The sequence below is a fragment of the Thermobia domestica genome, chromosome 9, assembly GCF_964235325.1.
Source record: "Thermobia domestica chromosome 9, izTheDome1.hap1.1, whole genome shotgun sequence".
NCBI lineage: Eukaryota > Metazoa > Arthropoda > Insecta > Zygentoma > Lepismatidae > Thermobia > Thermobia domestica.
The window spans coordinates 81,073,720-81,095,372 of record NC_137462.1 but is presented as its reverse complement, the minus strand read 5'-3'; the positions used below and the strand labels follow the sequence as shown (position 1 = coordinate 81,095,372).

The 21,653-nt window shown below is 36.2% G+C and overlaps 1 non-coding gene across 1 annotated transcript; it reads left to right on the top strand.

The window, feature by feature from the left end:
* Positions 1 to 3,367: 3,367 nt before the first annotated feature.
* TRNAC-GCA (transfer RNA cysteine (anticodon GCA)) lies at positions 3,368 to 3,439 on the top strand. Its single transcript has one exon. It is a non-coding gene; the product is annotated as a tRNA-Cys (tRNA).
* Positions 3,440 to 21,653: the final 18,214 nt, after the last annotated feature.

The following is a 21,653-nucleotide window of genomic DNA, read 5'->3' as shown; positions in this document are numbered from 1 at the left end:
TTTAGTTACACAGTACTGAAATATTGACGAAATTTGCTAAGAAGGAATAAATTAGAGCAACTTCCTGGCGCTACAGCTACAAAAGACTATGACCAGCTAGATGGCTTACGTTCAACTGAGCGATGAATGGCAACGCATCGCTTCCCAGACGACATTATTTTTGGCTTTCTGGTTCGGAGTTCGCTACCTCTTAATTCAGGTAGCTCCCCAATTGCCCTACAATGCTGGGACAATATCAGAGTGCTTCCAGCGAGAATAGAACCACGGACCATACACTCCAAAGTCGCGCACGAGGCTAAAACCGGAGCTAACTAATAATAATAAAATTTAAACATCTACTTCCTTTTTTAATGCTCTCTATTCGTGTTCGCAGATGATAAATTTTGATGCTAACAGTAAGGAAAAAGGTTGAAGAACATTCAGAATACAGTATATAACTTTAAAAATACTCAAGTCTTGTTGTAGGGTTAAGAATAGAGCTTATGGGAAATAAGTTTAAAAAAAAAATGATGTGTAAAGTTTGTTTTTCGTAACAATTGTAACATGTCTATATAAAAGAATCACAAATAGAATATACCACACGAAAGCAGAATCCACTTCGGTATCACTATGTTAAAGGGAGTAGAACTTGAACTGAGTCAGCCTCCTGCTTACACTATTGATAGTGATTAATCATAGGACTTTGTTACTCTCATTTGCCTAACTGGATGCACATAGTTGCTATTTTAATAGCCTAATATATTGTTACATAACTATCTGAGAGTGATCATTTTCTTTTCTTTTCTTTCTTTCTTTTCTTTTTTTCTTGGATTTTTGTATATTTTTACCATCTTAACTTCCGAGCGATGATAGAAAAGAAGAAAGTATGATGATCGTGGAAAAAGGAATAGAATTGGAGATTTGAATTTTTCTAGTAAAAAAAAACCTAAAATGACTGTTCATGTCATTAGCAACTCTACAATGTTGCGTAAATCACTTGCAACGAGAATGTTTAAAAGGCTAGTTTCCTTTTTATTATTAATATTATTTACTTGTATATTATATACTATCCTCAAATACGACTCATGCAATTTTATTGATGTCTCATAAATAACTCTCATGCATGATCGTCCTTTGTCATTAAAAAGTTCACAAATGATAGTTTACTTTTGAGGCTGTTTTCTTTGAACGAAGTTTTCCAAAAAAACATAATTTTGTTCGTATTTCATAAATGTTTCAGTAATAACTGCAAAATAATATGTTTTAGGTTAAGAAATTAGAGCTAGAAAGCCCCAGTATGGTGGTCCGTAACTTTTATTTACACACATAACGGTGAGGTCAAGAAAATGGGCTTCCTAAAATATTTTTTTTTCTTTTCCTATTAATAGTGTATTCGCATATTTTCTACAACTTCTGATTCTAATTTTGTCCAGTGTCAAAACCTGTTTCAACTGACGATGAAAATAATAACGTGTAATATATGACCTCACCTTTATGTGTGTAAATAAAGGGTACGGACCAGGGGCGTCATTTAGGGGGAAGGGAGTGGCATTTGCCCCCCTGAGTTTGTGATTTATATAGATTTTATCAATAGAATAGTAGTAAGTCAGTGAAAAACACGAAATTTTACTTATGTGAAGGGGTCTTGGCCCCTCCCAAAGCCAAATCTGAAATGACGCTATTGGTACGGAGCATCGTACTGAGATTTCTCGCTCTAATTTCTTGATATTAAAAGATGTTATGTTGCAGTTATTACTGAAACATTTATGAAATACGAACAAAATTATATTTTCGGAAAACTTCGTTCGAAGAAAACAGCCTCAAAAATAAACTACTACCGGTACTATTTGTTGACTTTTTAATAACAAAGGACTATTATATTCGTTCACATTCTGAAGCAGGACTTTCGAGTTGCTTTTAGTATGTAAATGTACGGCCCTCTTGAAAAAGCCTTAGACCCCCTCAAGAAAAACTAGCTGGATATATACTCATGCTTGTCAGTTGTCTCGTACTTCAGACAGCTAGAGTCCTTGGTCCAAAGTCTGATCCCAATCCCAAGTGGCAGTTTTTCCCACACAAACCAGAACAGTGGTGCGAATTTCACGCAAAACCTAGACCCCGTCTCATACAAACTCAACTGTGAAAAGCAGGTGATAAAATCTAATCTATCACAGCAGAAACAGCTACGGGGGATGGAGTTCGGTACCTTAAATGATTTCCTAATTGCTATAAAACTCGAACTGACCAAAGCAGTATATATATTAAAAGCACCACATAAACATATCCTTCCTCAGACATCTTATCTGAGGACAATATACAGTACAACCCCTCAAATTCGAACCCCGGAAATCCGAAAACCCGGCAAATCCGAACACGTTCTCAGGAGAAAAAAAAACTACAGCTAGAAAATGAAAAAAAAAAAAAATAGATTTAATCACACAAATTTAGTTTTTTTAAGGTTTTAACATTTTTAGACTTAATGCTTATTCTAAATCATTATCTAGTTATATTCTTACAAGAAGACAGTTATAGATATGCGACAATCATTTTGGACATGAGTGTACACCCGCCAGTCAAGGTCACTGCCTTTTCGACCACTGGGCCACCCTGTCTAACCTCAGTCGTTATTTTACGCCCAATTCAGTGACGAAATAAGTACGCAATATTATTTCCCGGGTAATCCGAACCCCCCGAAATCCGAACAGGCTTCAGCCCCAATTAGTTCGGATTTGAGGGTTTGTACTGTATACTCAGATATATACACTTAAAATAGTCAGTTCGGTCAGTTGGAATTTTATTAGTAATCTTGAATTTTGCAAAGCTGCAATGAATGGTTTCCTAATCCCCAAAATAGGGTTCGTCTATTATAGATTTATTAAACTTTTAGTGTGGGAAAAGCCTGCTCTCCTGAAAAAAATCATGCCCCCACCTAGAACAATTTGCTGACTACATCACTGTATTACACTAACAAAGAATGAGGGGAAAGGGGATATGTGTTACAGCGCGCACCTCTGGTACGAAGAATTTTTGGTTCAATCTCAGATCATGGGAATTTGTAGTGAAGAACATCCGCAGATTTTCTCGGAGCGCTCTGTTTCGTCACATATTTTAGTAAATCCTTTCACAGTCATCATTATTCTTCTTTAGCCTAAATAAAGTTCATTACCATGGGATACTAATTTTAAGATTTCAGTTTACCTATAGAGAATAATAATATAAAACTTTTTTCCCCGCGAAAATTACCATGACAACCATAACGTAGTTGGCAACAGTGAATGTTCTTCCTCCCGAACCGTGTTAGCGGAGATAACACAAGCGAGGGGAAGCGTGCGGCGTTAAAACCTGATCTTCTCAATGACTCACGAGAATCATCATACTATTCTTCGTTGGGGGTATAGCTCAGTGGTAGAGCATTCGACTGCAGATCGAGAGGTCCCCGGTTCAAACCCGGGTGCCCCCTCGTCAACTTTTTTATTTTTAAATTAATGCATTTTTTTTAAACAAAATAAAGTTTTGTGAAAGTTTTATTTAAAAAAAAACTAATTTCTCATAACGAACAATGTGTTTATTATCTCCGTGTGCATGCTTCCTGTGGCCCGATAGTGGGCCGAATTTATGATTGCAAACATATAGTGGACTACCAATTCTATACAATAGGCGGCCAATTGCTCATGAGGGTGAATTGATCGTATATACTTAGAAAAAAAAAACTGCCAGATACAACCTACGAGACAATTTTATACTCGAATCATTAAAAATCAACAGAAATATGAAGTGAAATGAAAGGAAGTCGGTCTGGACATATATTAAAAGGGACTATTCCAACATTAACCTGTTGGCACTGAAGCAACAAGCTGGGAAAACTTAGAATGGTGGGCTGGCGGATTTGAATTCGAAACCTTCTGATTAGGAAACAAGAACTAGACACTAGTCTCAGTAATTCTTTCAGGCTTGCTTTCGGGAGAGCCAGAGGAGGATCTAGCCTGGAACTGGGAGCCTAGCCCCCCCCCCCCAGTGTTTAACTGATAAAAGTATTTAGGCTATTATTTGTATATTTTTGAAACTTTATAGTAATCTTATGGTATACTTATTATAATCTAGCTTCTGGTTGTCCTCCCCTCCATCTGGGGAGAGCTTTGCTCCTCCCTCACGGTTGGTCAACCACCCCAAGCCCCGAATGTAAGAAAAAAAAATAATTTCTATTCCCAATATACCAAAATAGCTTCTCTTACATTTTGATCCCCTTTCCGCGATCAAAATTTTCTGAGAGAATGCATGACTAGCCTATGCCATTAATTTGAAATTTTTATATACCATCGGTACTTGATAAAATCTGTAAAACCATGTGCGACAAGGGATGTTTTAATAGTGACAAGCTGCTACAGTGGTAGAGTGCTCATTTGTTTTGTAAGAGGTCCCTGGTTCGTCTACAAGGCCACGCTGATTTGGAGCAAACACTATAATGTCCGTGGGTTTCTCGAGATCGAAATTCCCTTGTTTTTTTTTGTTTTTTTTTTTCAGATTTCTCACTCCATTAATTCTACTACAATCATTCATTTGCATCTTTTCGTGTATATGACATACCTGGGACGTTGTTAAGACAGGGAAGACAAACTCAGCATCTCAAATCGGTCAAATAATCATCTGTATACAACAGTACGGTGCGCAAGAAAGAAAGGAAAAACTTAATGATGTATTTAATAAGTTAAAAAAAAAAAATTACATAAAATCTTACTTAATACTGTAGTTCTTAAGGAACGAAAGGAAATCCATGTAGCAGATGGATACTTATTGTTTCTTACTCTTACATGGAATATTTTTCCTGCAACCAGTTTTCCGATGTTTGGAGACAAGATGGTCGTATTAGTGATTTTCGGAATAGGGGCCAGATGATGCTCCACCGACGTAAAAAATTAGTTTTTTTTTTGAATTAATATATTAGTATAAAATCGATTAAAAAGTATGAGTTTCCAAAACTCAGAGAGGCAATTGCCCCTACCCTCCGCAACATGACACACCTGGGTCAAGTACAATCTATTAAATAAAAATAGAATTTTCAGATATTAAAATGCAGACAGAAGCTTGTTTGTGGGCAGGAAACATATTTTAAGAATATTAGCTAATTATCTAAAGTAATTATCATTATCAACATGCACGGCAGTGCATGGCAGCCAAGTTCCGCGAAGAAAATGAAAACTTGCCTGCACTGCCGTAAGCATATTATACACGAACAAGAGTTTTGGGTAAAATCGCCGATTTCGAGGCTTTGTAAAAACGATTCTATTAAGGGTAGAAACATGAAATTTAGAATGTAAGGAGATATCCCACATATGTACTCATGTACCAAATCTCACATTCCTACCTTCAACCATGTTTGAGTACTGGACCCCCAAAATATGCAGTTTTCAGGCTCACTGACTCACTGACTCACTCATCAAATTGATTAGGTACTTCCCAATGAGATAGAAACGTGAAACTTTGCATAAAAGTACCCTATAACAATTCGAGTACGGAAAAAGTCCAAAATCTGAGGAATGTGCTATGGGAATTTTTTTATGGGCAAAAACTGTCCTTAGCCAGGAAAAAAATCGTTTCACTCACTCACTTATCAAATTGATTAGGTACTTCCCAATGAGATGGAAACCTGAAACTTTGCATAAAGGTACCCCATAACGACCTGAGTATGGAAAAAGTCCGAAATCTGAGGAATGTGCTATGGGAAATTTTTTATGGGCAAAAAACTGTCCCTAGCCAGGAAAAAAATCGTTTCACTCACTCATTCATCAAATTGATTAGGTACTTCCCAATGAGATGGAAACCTGAAACTTTGCATAAAGGTACCCTACAATAACATGAGTATGGGAAAAGTTCCAAATCTGAGGAATGTGCTATGGGAATTTTTTATGGACAAAAAACTGTCCTTAGTCAGGGAAAAAAATCGTTTCACTCACTCACTCATCAAATTGATTAGGTACTTCCCAATGAGATGGAAACCTGAAACTTTGCATAAAGGTACCCTACAATAACATGAGTATGGAAAAAGTCCGAAATCTGAGGAATGTGCTGTGGAAAATTTTTTATGGGCAAAAAACTGTCCCTAGCCAGGAAAAAAATCATTTCACTCACTCACTCATCAAATTGATTAGGTACTTCCCAATGAGATTGGAAACCTGAAACTTTGCATAAAGGTACCCCATAACGACCTGAGTATGGAAAAAGTCCGAAATCTGAGGAATGTGCTGCGGAAAATTTTTTATGGGCAAAAAACTGTCCTTAGCCAGGAAAAAAATCGTTTCACTCACTCACTCATCAAATTGATTAGGTACTTTCCAGTGAGATGAAAACCTGAAACTTTGCATAAAGGTACCCTACAATAACATGAGTACGGAAAAGGTCCCAAATCTGAGCAATGTGCTATGGGAAATTTTTTATGGGCAAAAAACTGTCCTTAGCCAGGAAAAAAATCGTTTCACTCACTCACTCATCAAATTGATTAGGTACTTCCCAATGACATGGAAACCTGAAACTTTGCATAAAGGTACCCTACAATAACATGAGTATGGAAAAAGTCCGAAATCTGAGGAATGTGCTATGGGAATTTTTTTATGGGCAAAAAACTGTCTCTAGCCAGGAAAAAAATCGTTTCACTCACTCACTCATCAAATTGATTAGGTACTTCCCAATGAGATGGAAACCTGAAACTTTGCATAAAGGTACCCCATAACGACCTGAGTATGGAAAAAGTCCGAAATCTGAGGAATGTGCTGTGGAAAATTTTTTATGGGCAAAAAACTGTCCTTAGCCAGGAAAAAAATCGTTTCACTCACTCACTCATCAAATTGATTAGGTACTTTCCAGTGAGATGGAAACCTGAAACTTTGCATAAAGGTACCCTACAATAACATGAGTACGGAAAAGGTCCCAAATCTGAGCAATGTGCTATGGGAAATTTTTTATGGGCAAAAAACTGTCCTTAGCCAGGAAAAAAATCGTTTCACTCACTCACTCATCAAATTGATTAGGTACTTCCCAATAAGATGGAAACCTGAAACTTTGCATAAAGGTACCCTATAACGACCTGAGTATGGAAAAAGTCCAAAATCTGAGGAATGTGCTATGGGAAATTTTTTATGGGCAAAAACTGTCCTTAGCCAGGAAAAAAATCGTTTCACTCACTCACTCATCAAATTAATTAGGTACTTCCCAATGAAATGGTAACCTGAAACTTTGCATAAAAGTACCCTACAATAACATGAGTATGAAAAAAGTCCGAAATCTGAGGAATGTGCTATGAAATAATTTTTATGGGCAAAAAACTGTCCTTAGCCAGGAAAAAAATCGTTTCACTCACTCACTCATCAAATTGATTAGGTACTTCCCAATGAGATAGAAACGTGAAACTTCGCATAAAGGTACCCTATAACAATTTGAGTATGGAAAAGGTCCGAAATCTGAGTAGTGTGCTATGGGAATTTTTTTATGGGCAAAAAACTGTCCTTAGCCAGAAAAAAAATCGTTTCACTCACTCCCTCATCAAATTGATTAGGTACATCCCAATGAGATATAAACGTGAAATTCTTCATAAAGATACCTTATAATGACTTGAGTATGGAAAAAGTCCGAAATTTGAGGAATGTTCTACGGAAAAGTTTTTATAGGCAAAAAATCGTCCTTAGCCAAGCAAGAAATCGATTCACTCACTCACTCATCAAAATGATTAGGTACTTCCCAATGAGATAGAAACGTGAAACTGCATAAAGGTATCTTATAATGACCTGAGTATGGAAAAAGTCCGAAATGTGACGAATGAGCTATGGGAATTTTTTTATAGACGAAAAATTGTCCGTAGCCATTAGGTACTTCCCAATGAGATGAAGATGTGAATGTCTACACGAAGGTAGCTTATAATGGCTTGAATATGAAAAATATCCGAAATTTAAGGAATGTGCTATGGAATTTTCTATGGGCAAAAAATTGTCCTTACTCAAACAGAGATCGGTTCATTCACTCACTCATCATTGATTAGGTGCTTCCAAATGAGATAGAGAATTGAAACTCTGCATAATGGTACCTACCTTTTGTAATGACTTGTGTAAGTAAAGGTTCCAAATTTAAGGAATGTACTATGGGGACTTTTTATGGGCGAAAAACTGTCCATAGCCATTAGGTACTTCTTAATGAGGTAAAGATGCGAAACTCTCCATAAAGGTACACTATAACGGCTTGAAAATGAAATTTGAGGAATTTGCTACGAAATTTTTTTCATTAGCAAAAAAACTGTCCTTACAATCAGAAATTGGGAACGATTCCGTTATTGAACACATCATGTGCATAGTGATAATGTTGTCAATCGTCTGAGTGGTCGAGTTGGTGCCCTTCTCGCTGGTCAATTGGCTACCACGTGCGCCTTTGGTGTATGGGGTCCTGGGTTCGATTCCCGGTGGAAGAGCCTTTGGAATCTTAACTCTCCTCGATGTTTCTGTGTCCGTGTCCTTGTCGTTCTAGGTTAATAGAAAAATGAGCTAAGGTCACTGAGAAAAATCCGTTATCTGGATAGCGCTATAGTGTACAAATATACGGGATCCTTATGTTTACTACAGAAATCAATACTTAACATACGTTATCCATATACTACATACGTACTGCCCTTTTCCCCGCTTAGATGTTACACAATGTCGTTGCAGGATGTCTGACATCTAACAGTCTTCCGTACATTACGTACGTCAGCTATAAGTTACATACGGCCATGTGTTTGTGAGATCCTGACCGCCTACATAAAGTCTTTTCGTTCGTGTAGAAAGTACGTTTATTCGGAACACTTATACGGAAAGTACGTTCAAATATATTTTTTTCAGTTATACGTTTAGTGTACATTAAGTCCAACAGCTACAGGATTTACACATGTAACAAACGTTTTTACGTACGCCACATACAGTTTTTCTGAGTGTGCGAGTAAAATAAGTGAGAGCTAGTATTAACTAGTTAAGCAAGTTAATGAGGCACGTTCTGTGAATCAGTTAATTTTTAAAACCGTGGACTAAGACACGTACATAGATATTGAAATTAATTTGATAAGTAAGATAATGTTGAGGTGAGAATGTTTAAAATTAATGTAGTTTTCGAAGAAATGAGAAATCCAATTGTTCGAATTTATGTGAGACTAGCATCAAAATGTAACCGATTTCGTAAATATATTGGTACCAGAGTTATATTATAGTTACCACAGTCGTTATGTAAAAATGTTCTTGATATTTCGTGTCTCCATCTGTGAACAGTGTGAGAATCTCTTACGTATCAGCCTTTTCATCAACAGTGAATTTCGTGCCTTTGCTCTTCATATTTCCTGAATTTGCCCTTCGGGGGTTCGCCCCCACACCCTCGCCTTTGCTCGTCCTACTTCCTCACACCTCTTAAGCTTACAATTCCCGAATTTCAATTTTCTTTTCCTATTTCAATTATCTAAAAGATAAGATTTTGTATTCCAGGAAAACGCCTATTTAAATAACATGGTGATTTGTTCATCTCCCTTTAGACTCCTTAAAAATTAAAAATATTCAATTTTAGCAATTTTCCTGTTGGTTAGTTCCGGGAGGCTACAATCATGCCAAATTTCATCATTCTAACCCTGCCGGAAGTGCCTAAACATTTGGCAGTATGAAACTGCGCAACATGCGCGTCATGTAATGAACTCCGTAATTTCGCAATGCGAAAAGGTAGAGAACAACTAAGTATATTGAAGCACCAGCTATGTCTAGTGATGTAGCAGCGAGGATTCAGCATCAAGGGTTTTGGGCCCTGTTGATACTCTTCGTATTTACGTAATGAAAAATGAGATGTTAGCGATCGTGATTTTGTAGTTCGTGTAAATGAATTGGAATCTCGTTTGGACATAACGCTCTAACAGATATTTAATAGAGTAAATCCTCACCGCTGTTCTAGTGGCTAGCATGTGCGCTTTTCTTGTACAGGTCTTGGGTTCGATTCCCGGTGGGAGAGCCCTTGGGAACTAATGTTGTATGTGACACACTATGACTCCTTTGAAAATGTACAATTTTAAATTTAAATGCAGCAATATGCCACAATTGAGAATTCCAATATACGATATTGACAAGGTGAAGTACAAAAAGAAGTTAAATATGAACAAAAACACCAGAGGTGCAAAAAGTGCAGCCAAGTTCGTCAGCCTCAAAAAGTGTTGAGATGAGGATGGATGAGCCAAGTTCCTTGGCCACTGCATCTGAAAGGAACACTGGAACTTGGCGCGAGGTGTCAAGGAAAATGATGTTAAGGAACCTTGGGGATAGTGGTGGTGGGCGTGGTGGGTTTGGGACCACCATCAACCTTAGGAATATCAACTTTGCTAATGCGCTAAGGCACATATACAGTATAATGCAGTAAGATTGGTGGTTCGAAACCCAGACAAGGAAAACTTATATTCCTCTACGAAGTGTCAAAGTAAATGATGCTAACGAGCCTTAGGGATGATGTTTGTGAGCGTGGTGGATTTGGGGGTCACCACTAGCCTTAGGGCTGAAATGTCCCGGCCGTGAAATTAGGAACAGACATCTTAATGTATTCGAATATGTTAGACACTTCGCGCCAAATTCCAGTGTTCCTTTCAGATGCAGTGGCCAAGGAACTTGGCTCATCCATCCTCATCTCAACACTTTTTGAGGCTGACGAACTTGGCTGCACTTTTTGCACCTCTGGTGTTTTTGTTCATATTATCATTACCATTATTAATCATCTAACAATTGTAGTTTGAAGTACTATAAGGATCCTTAACTAGTACTGTTCGCCATGGGATTGGAGCCAAATTGCGAGTCAGGAATGCTAACCACCGCTAAGAACGGAGGTGGAAATAAATTTGTTAAATGTAATTCAAAAACTTAAAAAAGAAAAAAAAAACTCCTTCCATTTCCATTTCCTTAATGAGAGGTTCTCCCGTTTCCTCCCACTTTTTCATTCCACCATTTCATTCATTTTCATTATTACTATCATCTTTAGCCTACAAAGCATAACCGTAGGACGTAAAACTTGAAGAGTTCATCTTCATTTCAAGACTATGAGCGAAAAAAAATCTTGTAATCATGGAAATAAGCTCTATTGCAATGAATACTCTTCTAAAATGTATATGTGCGTAGGAAAAGGATAATTGTGCTGTAAGGAAAATGATACATTTGCTAATTTCGAATGAAAATAAAAAACAGCAACAACTAAGTAAGAACTGTCAACTTAAAAGGTTAATAAATCTTCTCTTTTGATTTCTTTAGTGACTGTCAAGCAAAAATGGATAATCAACACAGAAGTAACTGTATTTAAATATCAGAAATGTAACTGGTTGTTTGCTTATTTTATCTCGGTTGTTTGGTTGTTTGCATATATAACTGGTTGTTTGCATATATATGAACTGTGGCTCTTTCGGATATACACTTAGAATGATTTGCCTTCCCGGATCTCAAATAAATTGCATTTTGTAACATTAAAATCACTAAGTGTGTCCCAGTGTAGTCCCCGCGCATCCCTGCGAAGAAAAAGTCAGGAAGATAGCTTAAATTAGGCGATAATATATTTTTTAAAAAAGTACTTATATGCTCTAATATAATAATATAGTATGTGAATTTAAATACTAAACTGTCACTATTTGAAGGCTATTTTACGAATCTAAAAGCTTTTTATTTCTTTCGCTTTTCTTTTTCTTTCTTATTTTAGTTTAACGTTCTACTAATATTCTCCAAGGCTGAGACGGCAATGTTTCTATTGAATAAAATGACAAAGAAAGTAGGAGGAAACGGGAGAACTCCGAGAAAACTCGCACGCGGTGTTTGTCCACCACATAGCTCACTTAGCGTGAATTGGGATTAACCCAGAGACTCCACATTCTAGAAATGAGAACTTTACCACTGAACCACCACGTCTCCGAACGTCAAAGCTCGTTTCCTTATAAACTAAAAATCGATGTCCCGTGAATCACATACAGAGTTGGCGTAGGTCAATGAAAACTTGACCCACGACCCACTGACCCACCACCCACCGTGACCCACGACCCAATGACCCACCACCCACCGTGACCCACTCTGACCCACCACACACCGTGACCCACTGTGACCCACCACCCACGGTGACCCACTGTGACCCACCACCCACGGTGACCCACTGTGACCCACCACCCACGGTGACCCACTCTGACCCACCACCCACGGTGACCCACTCTGACCCACCACCCACCATGAACCACTCTCATCCACTGTGACCTATTCTGACTCACCAAAATCCATCGTCATCAACTCTGAACACGTTTCACGGCCTCTTCTGTACTGACTAAAGAGTTTACACTTGTAATAAAACATGACTGTGAAATTATCACTAATCGGAGTTTGAATTTCTAGTCAATCGCCCAAGCACCGCTCTGTTACAATAACGGTGGATCTGATCTTTATGATATAAAATGGTAAAGTGTTTGTCAGTGAGGAAATTGAAACAGTTCGAGGTGGGGGAAATTAGTGTGTGCGTAAAATATACTTGTACTAAGAGAGTATTCTTGCAAGTGTTAATTTCTCAACGCGTTCCAAAAGAAACTTCTATTCGTAGGAAAATACCCCTGTACAATATGGAAATGGTTATGGTTTCTCAGTTCACAGTATTTTTCTCACAAAAGATTGAAAAATCAGTTTTTCATAGTGTATAAAGGTGCTCGGGTACCCTATGTGAGAGCATCTCCATAAAATATGCTCATAATTGTAATTTGTGTAATCACTAAACACCACGTTAAATTTAAGTTACAAATATGCATAATTGCAATTATTATGAATATTTATTCAAAGTAGTTTACCTAAAGCAAAGAAGAGACTTACTAAAAATAGGTACAAAGTTGAATAACACAAATAAGCATTGTGTTAGTAATACAAGTAGGCCTATACATTTTCTATGGCTCGTAATTTTCCACTTTAAAACAAACCTTTAATCGGGTTTATTTCCTGTTGGTAACTTTTTCGTGGTAAATCGTCCGCAGCGGAATGATGTCCATCCTTCAGCCAAGAAATAAATAGCTCGTCTACTTTGAGCTTGTCTAGCGGTGGGCCATTAACATTGATAAACAACAAGTTAGACAATGTTCGAGCACTTAGACTATTTCTAATATCAGTCATCTGTAAATTCATAAGGGGAAGTCCCCGTTCGCACTCTGTCGTGGAAATTGATAATACTTCTACCCGATTTCTGCAACTCCCCATCGACAATCTGCTTGTTAGACTTAAGTCTAATAACGATTTTTCGTGGTCAGTTTTGAAATACTCAGCAAGAAGTATCATATCTCTATCACCATACAACATCTTTTCCATATCGACCATGTCAGTTGGCAATGTTGACTCATGGAGAACAGAAACTTTATCTACCACACCTTCGATAGGGAATCTTGTGAATAAATTATCAATTAAAGCCTGATAAACTGGTGATTTCTTATTTGTTTATAAATTTAATTTTTGTAATTACACATGAAGGTTTGATGCCATTACGAAGTTCCCTCTCCCGTCTAGAAAGCGAAAGAAAACGAGGTTCCTGGAAAGTGTTCAGAAGTGAATGGGAATTTCCCTCCTTCTTCAACTTCAATTACCAAACTGCTGTTTGCCATGTGCCAAATTACGATGAATTTCAATTTAATTATCACAGTATAATTATTTCCTTGTTGAATTATCAATACTTTTCAGTGCAAAAAAGGATGAAATTTCAAAGTTCCAAATCAAAGTAAGTAGACCAACATAAAGGGAAAAAAGTGTAAAATTTTCCATATAATTATGCGTACAATCCAAACTTAAAATTTACGTGTAATTAAGGATACAGTACAAATTTTATGCCTATTTTAATCACAAGTTTTTGGGTTGATTGCCCTGTGCTGTAAGCGCCCCATATAATAAACATAAGCTTCAGCAATTCTTATAGTAGAAAGCAATGGATATGTGAAGCCAAGCACTGTAATTTTTTGTTTCTGATTTTTTTTCTTAAATAACATCGATCATTTTCGATCATTTTTACAAACCAACTCACTACCAATTTTCCATATATAGAAAGTGCCCCCCTCCATAAAGGAGAATTTAAAAATATGCTAGGACACATTCTGTTTATTTTCAATGAAGAGTTAATACACTGAATTTCAGCTCAGTAAGTATAACGGCTTGCGAAATACTAATTTTTTTTTCGCAAAAATTCGGATCCTCATCCTCCTTAGGATATGTAGCTATTATAATGAAAGCAATACAACATCCCAATTTGGATTAAGGCCTAACTATATACCAAAAGTCATTTCATTTGACTTTGCAATTCGGCCGTAATGATCAGGCACACATAGTTACATTCAGTTTTTTATATAATAATTTATATATTACAGTGATTCAATAATGTATTTTTTCCAGTAGTTAGCTCCTAAAAACTCACAGCTCTCGAAAGCCAAGTAGTAGTATAAGTCTTATTGTTATTATTACAATTAAAAATATCAATATCCAAAAGCGCCTGAAGTTCTTTTTTCACCTGGTTAAATATACTCACCTCAGGTAAGTAGACAGAAACAAGTGGAAAAGGAAGGGAAATGAAGGTCTTGGAAGTAAAACGAAGAGAAATTTACCAGTCTTCAGAAGATACTGTCTACAATGCAGTGAGCAGAGAGGGTCGATAGATCATACTGAGTCGGTCGGTCGCAGTGGGTCATGGTGGGTGGTGGGTCACAGTGGGTCACGGTGGGTGGTGGGTCACAGTGGGTCACATGCCGTTGACCCACGACCCACTGACTCACTCTGAAAACTTGACCCACTTGACCCACTGACCCACTCCATCTCTGATCACATACAATATGTAAGTTTATGTTATGCTTTGATACACAAATATTTTTAACCCGGGTTCGATTCCCGCGGGAGCTCATGTGGTTCGGATTCCACGTTAATCAGTAGGTCCACGTCTCATATAGCCTCGCTGCTGAAAGGGACGCTAAACTAAAATCAACTCAACTCAACAAATATTTTTAAAATAAGTTCTTATTTATGATAATAATGCTACCTGGCAGTCCTAATTCTTGTCCTATCTGTTTGCCAGATTTTATCTTTTAGTGGCTTATTATAATAATCTCTGTGCCACATATTATATCAACATTCTTTAAAAGTATCAAGTTCTCTTTATCCATTTTGATCACTCAACAGAAAGTTACGAACTGAAAGTGGCTATTGCCCACTCGTACTATTCACATTACTTACTGACAACTATGCATGAAACCACCGAAGTTCAAAAAATTTTTCATCAATATGGACACAAGCATGTGGCTCGGTATCTGATGCCGTCAGAGGACGATGTTTCGTCTTTTGTTCCATTCTACACACGGCTTCCAATCAAGCAGGACAAAAGTACTGCTAAAGGCAAATATTTAACATTTATAATATTTTATTATTATGTAGACAGTTTTTTTTTTTTTTTTTTTTTGCGTGCCTTTAAGAGTTGTACTATGGTAGGGGCATCGTTTAAAGCCCCAATTTCCACTGTCTGGAGTTTGAAGTGCATATATATATATACTTTCAAATTTCTGATATTCATAAAAAATTCCCAGTATGAGGATTCGTTTAAGTTGTAACCGTGAAATTCGGTATATAAGTTATTCATTAAAAATGAGCGCTCATGCATTTCAGCGTTTTCGAAAATTTCGCTTCTAAAGAGGAGAAAGAGGTCACTGTCTACGATTTTCAAGTTTCTAGTATTACATTCATTAAACCTTATTCTTCCCGTGCGAAAAATGGGAACTACTGATTAGTATTATGTTTATCTTAAATAATAGTATATAAATTTGAGAAAAGTTGGTCCCCGTGTTCCCATTCTCAAATAAAGTAATCTTGACTACAATTAGAAGTACGATTAAGTGTATAGTGTTTACAATGCATATTTTATCTTCTTTTATGATCGAGGTAATAGATCTATACATTATCTTCTCTTAAAATATAAGATGTAAAATCCAGTTTTGATTAGCTGGCACAGCAATATAATATATAGTTGAAATCTTCCATCTTTCGTCTCTTTTTTTAGGCCCTTCCAAACTCTTTATGCTGTTGTGTTCTCGCAACATCCTCACCAACCCCTCACCATCGCAAGTGAAGTTTTGTTCCTGCCTTTATACTGTTGTGTTTTCTTTCTTCGTCTCCCTCATTTTGCATGACCACAGATCATTCACCTCATACAATGGGAAAGAGATAGAGAGAAAGAGAATGAACGGACAAAAGCAGGAAATGCACATCAGAGAAACGAAGGAAGAGGAAAGACAAAAAAAAAAAAAAAAAAAAAGAATAAGCAAAAAAAAAAAATATTTCTAGTAGCCATTTTGTGAAGTACGTACGTATTTTGAACACAAAACTTTTATTTAGGAAAGACAATTCACATATTGAATAGAATAATAATAAATTATTAGAATTCATACAACATTTCTCGAACAAACACCCATTTAAAATATCAATATTGAAGTTTAAATCGCATTAGCTTTTTTTTTATAATACAAACAATTTATTGAAATTTTCTTCATTTCATCGAAGTTGTCTGTATAATGAGACGGACAACATTGATTTATTTTATCTCCCGAAATATGTCACTATGAGAGTTGGAAATCCTGTGGTTACTGGGAATCAATCGCGATTACTAGCAATCATCGCTCTGTCCTGGTAACTATTGGAAACTAACCTGGTTCTATTACCAGATTTTACCGGTGAGTACCGGTAAGCAAAAGAATAAAATAATTGTATGTAGAACACTAGCATGGCGCCATTTAAAGAAACGGATAGACGAACTTCGGTGGAAGTTGCTGGCCAGGGCAAGGATGTTCCTTCAGTGAGAAACAGCTAACATATTAATGCTAGCAAAATAAATAAATAAATAAAAATAAAAAATAAATCATTCTTGTATTTTATTTGTTGATTATATCAAACAGGCTTGCAATCAAGATCAGCACAATGAGTATCAATATCACGAAATTGCATAAGGCAGTTTATCATATTACTCAGAGCAAAAGCTATGAGCAATGAATGATCAAAATATCATAACAATAATACTGTATTATCATCAACGTTGAAGTTAGAACATCAGATACCACAGATGCATATGGTACTTTTTCTATATACACCTAAGACATTACATTGATGACTCCTATAAAAAAATACTTCATACATCTCATTACATTTTCGTTATTCAGTTTTTATTTAATTTACTTAATGTGTACTTTTGTCTTTGAACATTTATCGTTATCATTATTGTCGCATATAAAAATTCAGGTTTTTGTGTATTCAGGCTTATTCGTACCATAGTTGGAATTATTACCCAAATGAACATTAACCCTGGTAGGACGAAATGGAGAAGGGTTATAAAGTATCGATGCTTTACAATTTTTTTGATCGTGAAGATTTATGACCTCCCACTCCATGTTTTTTATTTTGTTAAATCAGTAGATATCGGATTTTTATACACTTAAAATTAATGAAATACAAATACAACTATGCTGTTAAATGTGTTAAAATATGTACTAACGACGCAATAAAAGAGAGAATTTTCAAACATGCAGAGAAGTTGTGATAAAATTTTGTAAGTGAAATATAACATCGAAAGTGTACTTTAACTTTCAAGGACTTCCCTAAAGAATTTATTTTTTATGGTGCTTCAGTTTATATATACAGCGTTCATGCTTATATACACCTATCCTTTTAAAACACACATATTATAAGATTAAAATAAGACTCAGTGATATGAGAACACGAACTAAGAGTGCATTTACACGAAACAATACGAGCCTCACCTTTTAACATGTTTTCATTGTACAAAAAATTGTTTTTAAGGACTCCTTCCCGTAATTACCCTCACAGTTTATTACGATATGCTTCTCTATATTTTTAGTGTCAGTTTGTTGTTTGCAGCCAAAAAATGGCCTCTCATAATCAACAGACCTTACTGGACGATATTTATAGAAGAGCTAGTTTCGTATCTAAATTTCCTGGCAAGTTGAAATCCAACCCTTGAAGATCTTTTTTCCATTGCTTCAGTTGTTTTGTAGTTTTGTAGTTTCTGACCAGAACATCCGTCAATTTCTTTCCCACAGAGCACCCGCATTTACCAGGAACTGACTGGAGCTCGAGCTGAACTTCATGGGCTAAAACCAAGCATTTACTGAACAGCATTTCTCGCGTCTGTTGTTTTTGAATTGATCTCGATACAATATTAGAATGAGTCTTTATTATCAGAATTCTCTTAGTGTCTTGGCAATTGTAAGGATCTTTGCTCTGCTGATCGGTGCTAACAATATTGGTCATTCATAAACTAGACATACTTCCATCCTCTCATGCAAACAGCCCTTCTGTTGCATAGACATTTAAATGTATTGAAAATGCAAACTAAAACTGGATTTATTGCATGCTTTAAGCATATACCTTAAAAGAATAATGTATTGGTGAGTATGCTCTTAAACACTAAGATACGCATTGACCTTTGAAATATGCATTTATATGCACTATAAAACTTCAAAATCGAGCTGTATTCTTGTTGTTAGAAGTTCCTGCCAAGTTTAACAGAGATACATTTAAATAAACAAAATATGCATTTACATAAGAATCCAATATCTAGTCATCACTAGGTTCCTTTATTTCCGTAGTACATGTCATTCTCCTCTGTTTTCTTTGAGGATAAAGAGTTCAACAGATTGAATATTACAAATTGCGCTGACTTGGCGTGAAGAGTTCCACCAATAGTACAAGCCTAATTGAATCAAAATTAGCATGGGGATGTGTTGGTAAATAGTTAGGCAATTCAAAATTAGTACAATGAAACTATTAAAAACCATGGTTGCATCTCAAAATAAACGGAATACTTATGTACTACGTATTTTTTCTGCGAACTTCTTACAGTGAATAATACTCATATTAACACGAATTACGGATATATATCTGTATATATATGTTTTCGAATAATTAAAATATGATGAGAAAAGCCTATTCTCAACCGGCTTTAAAAAAGGAGGCTTGAGTTTAACCTGTATGTGTATATGTATGTAGCTAGGTAGTTAGTTATGTTCGAGATTATATCGAGAATCGTTGGTCACATTTCAATGCAGTTTTCACTAATCGAATAATCTACTGCAAGGAAAGTTCTTAAGTATAAAATAATTTTTTAAAAAAAAATATTAAATAATTAATTATTTATTAAAAATCAAATTCCTACAATGCCTAATGAGAAAATCTTATCCTAAATTATACTGCAACCAGAAAGTCAACAAAGTAAGGCGGGTTGCATACAACTACGGGGTTGAGAGCATCTTTGTATACTAAACGCAATGTTAACTTGAGAGCCGCATCACAAGCGCATTAATACATGTCGGCGCGCGAACCTTTTCACAGGGAAGCCTTTGTATGTGTGTGTGTGTGTGTGTTTTGGTTTGGCTCTCAATCGCCAGGGTTTCAACTGGCGCTGTTCTGAGTTTCAGCTGATATGCGCGGAGCGATGATTTCTCGTCCTTTTCCTGCCGCTTACGAAAAATATGTTTCTTCGTCTATTTGTTTTAATAATTCATGAAGACACGACAATAGTAATAAATGTATTGGAAATTCGCACGTCATGTATTTGCAATCCTCACAATCAAAACCCGAGAGCATGAAAACTAATTTGCTTATTCATTTCAATTGATTAAGGTAAGAAAGGATAAGAAATGAAGTTATTCTCATATATCTACCTGGAAAAGGTCAATCATAAATAGAAACATACGAGCAGCCACCCTCCCACACAATAAATTAAAAATACGATTTTTTTTCTAAAAGCACAGCAACTCTACATTGACACTGAGTAAACCACAGCGAGCCGGCAACAATCATATTAACAATTTCTTCAATAGTTGTGTCTGCATATTTTTCTCTTAGTCGACCGTACATATTGTTGGCAATTTACTTTGCTTGACTTTAAAGACTTTGCTTCCTCGTGTTTGCGATAATACTGAGAAGATGATAATTCGGATTCATTTATATTTTCAACTTCGCGCTTAACACTCTTCATGGTTTCAGTTTAAGTACACCGACGTACCCACTCTAACGCACGTGCGAAGACGATATTTGGCAGAGCAGTGTTACTCTCTGCACAAAAATTGCAGAAGTTACATGTGAGTTCCGTTATTTCTTTTGTTTCATTTATCAGCAGGCAATGAAGTTTCTTACGGGGTAGTTACTCTATTTAATTTATATATCACATAAAAATATTAAGCCATTTCCTATCCATCGTGGACGGTTTCTAACATTGACCAATTAAGTGATTTTACTGGTCCTCTGCTTTTGTTATAAGATTTTTCAAGTTTATAATCTTGCAACACTTGCAAGAGACTCGCATCTTAGCTGCCGGCTTTTCACTCCTTTCTTTCCTTCTCTCTTTCCGATTCTGAGTCGTGACGCCATTTTCATAACCCTTTACTAATAAATGTAGTATCATTTATTTTAAATATTGTTTCTGTATTGACATTTTTATATACTTGAACTCAGTTAGCTCTTTGAATTGATCTCCTAAGTAATGTTTTACTTGTGTAACGGGAGGAACTATGTAATATGCGCGGAGTCGCCTGAATTGAAGCTGCGTATCTCGGCTATCAGGATAAGGTCGCGGCAGGTATAGCTATGGTTTAGAACTGTCGATGAGTGTTTACTTAGGTCATTGCCGATGCCAAGACAGCTTACATGTCGGTCTTGGTCGACTTAGAACGAATACGAATGAACTATATTTTGGGTGTTGCTTTTGATAACGTATCTTGGCGATAAACTATACAAATATCTTTACGGGCCTGCACAGCATTTGGGTCTTTATCAAAGTGAAATTGTGTAGCACGGTTTCGCGGAAAGTTTGCTCATTTTTACGGTGCATTATGTTACGTCTAATTAGAGATGCAAGGGCTCGGAAAAAAACCGGCTTTTTTGGAAAAAAAACTCGGTTTTTTCTGCTTCGCTTTTTTGCTTGGGAAATTTTGGGCTTTTTTCAAAATTCTGCTTTAAATTGATAAAGCAGACTTTGTTTCGCTTCTCTATAACACAAAAAGTCATTTAATTAGTGGTTGATGTCGATAATAATATAAAACCTCGAAAATAAACCATGAATTTCAAAAAGATATTTCAAACAATTTTTCTTCAACATATTTATATTATGAATTCCACAGGATGAACCAATGTATATAATAAGAACTTTTTAACCTCCTATATACAAAAGTAAGCAGAGTTGGCAAGAACCATGGTTGATTTTGAAAATGCCAAAAACCCGTTTTTGGGGGGATGTTTAAACCAGGCTTTTTTGGTTTAATCCAGGCTTTTTTGATTTAGATTTTTTGCTTTATGTATTTATATTACATATTGACAGAAACAAGTTTGTTTCGCCTTGGTGTTATTATGCAACAACTCCCATAAGCTTAAAGAAGTCCAGTCAGTAAATTTCTTAAATTGAGAATCTCCCGCCCTAGCCATTGGGAAAATCCCGTCATTACTTGAAATGTAAGACAATAACGGGAAAATCCTGTTATTGCTTCGCATGTAAAATTTAAAAGTCAACGTATCATAATCAGTACGCTAAAACTGAGGTATTAAATTACAAATTTAGTACGTAGATATCATTGAAAGTCCAATCCAAGCTAATGTTGGAAGCTACGTAGG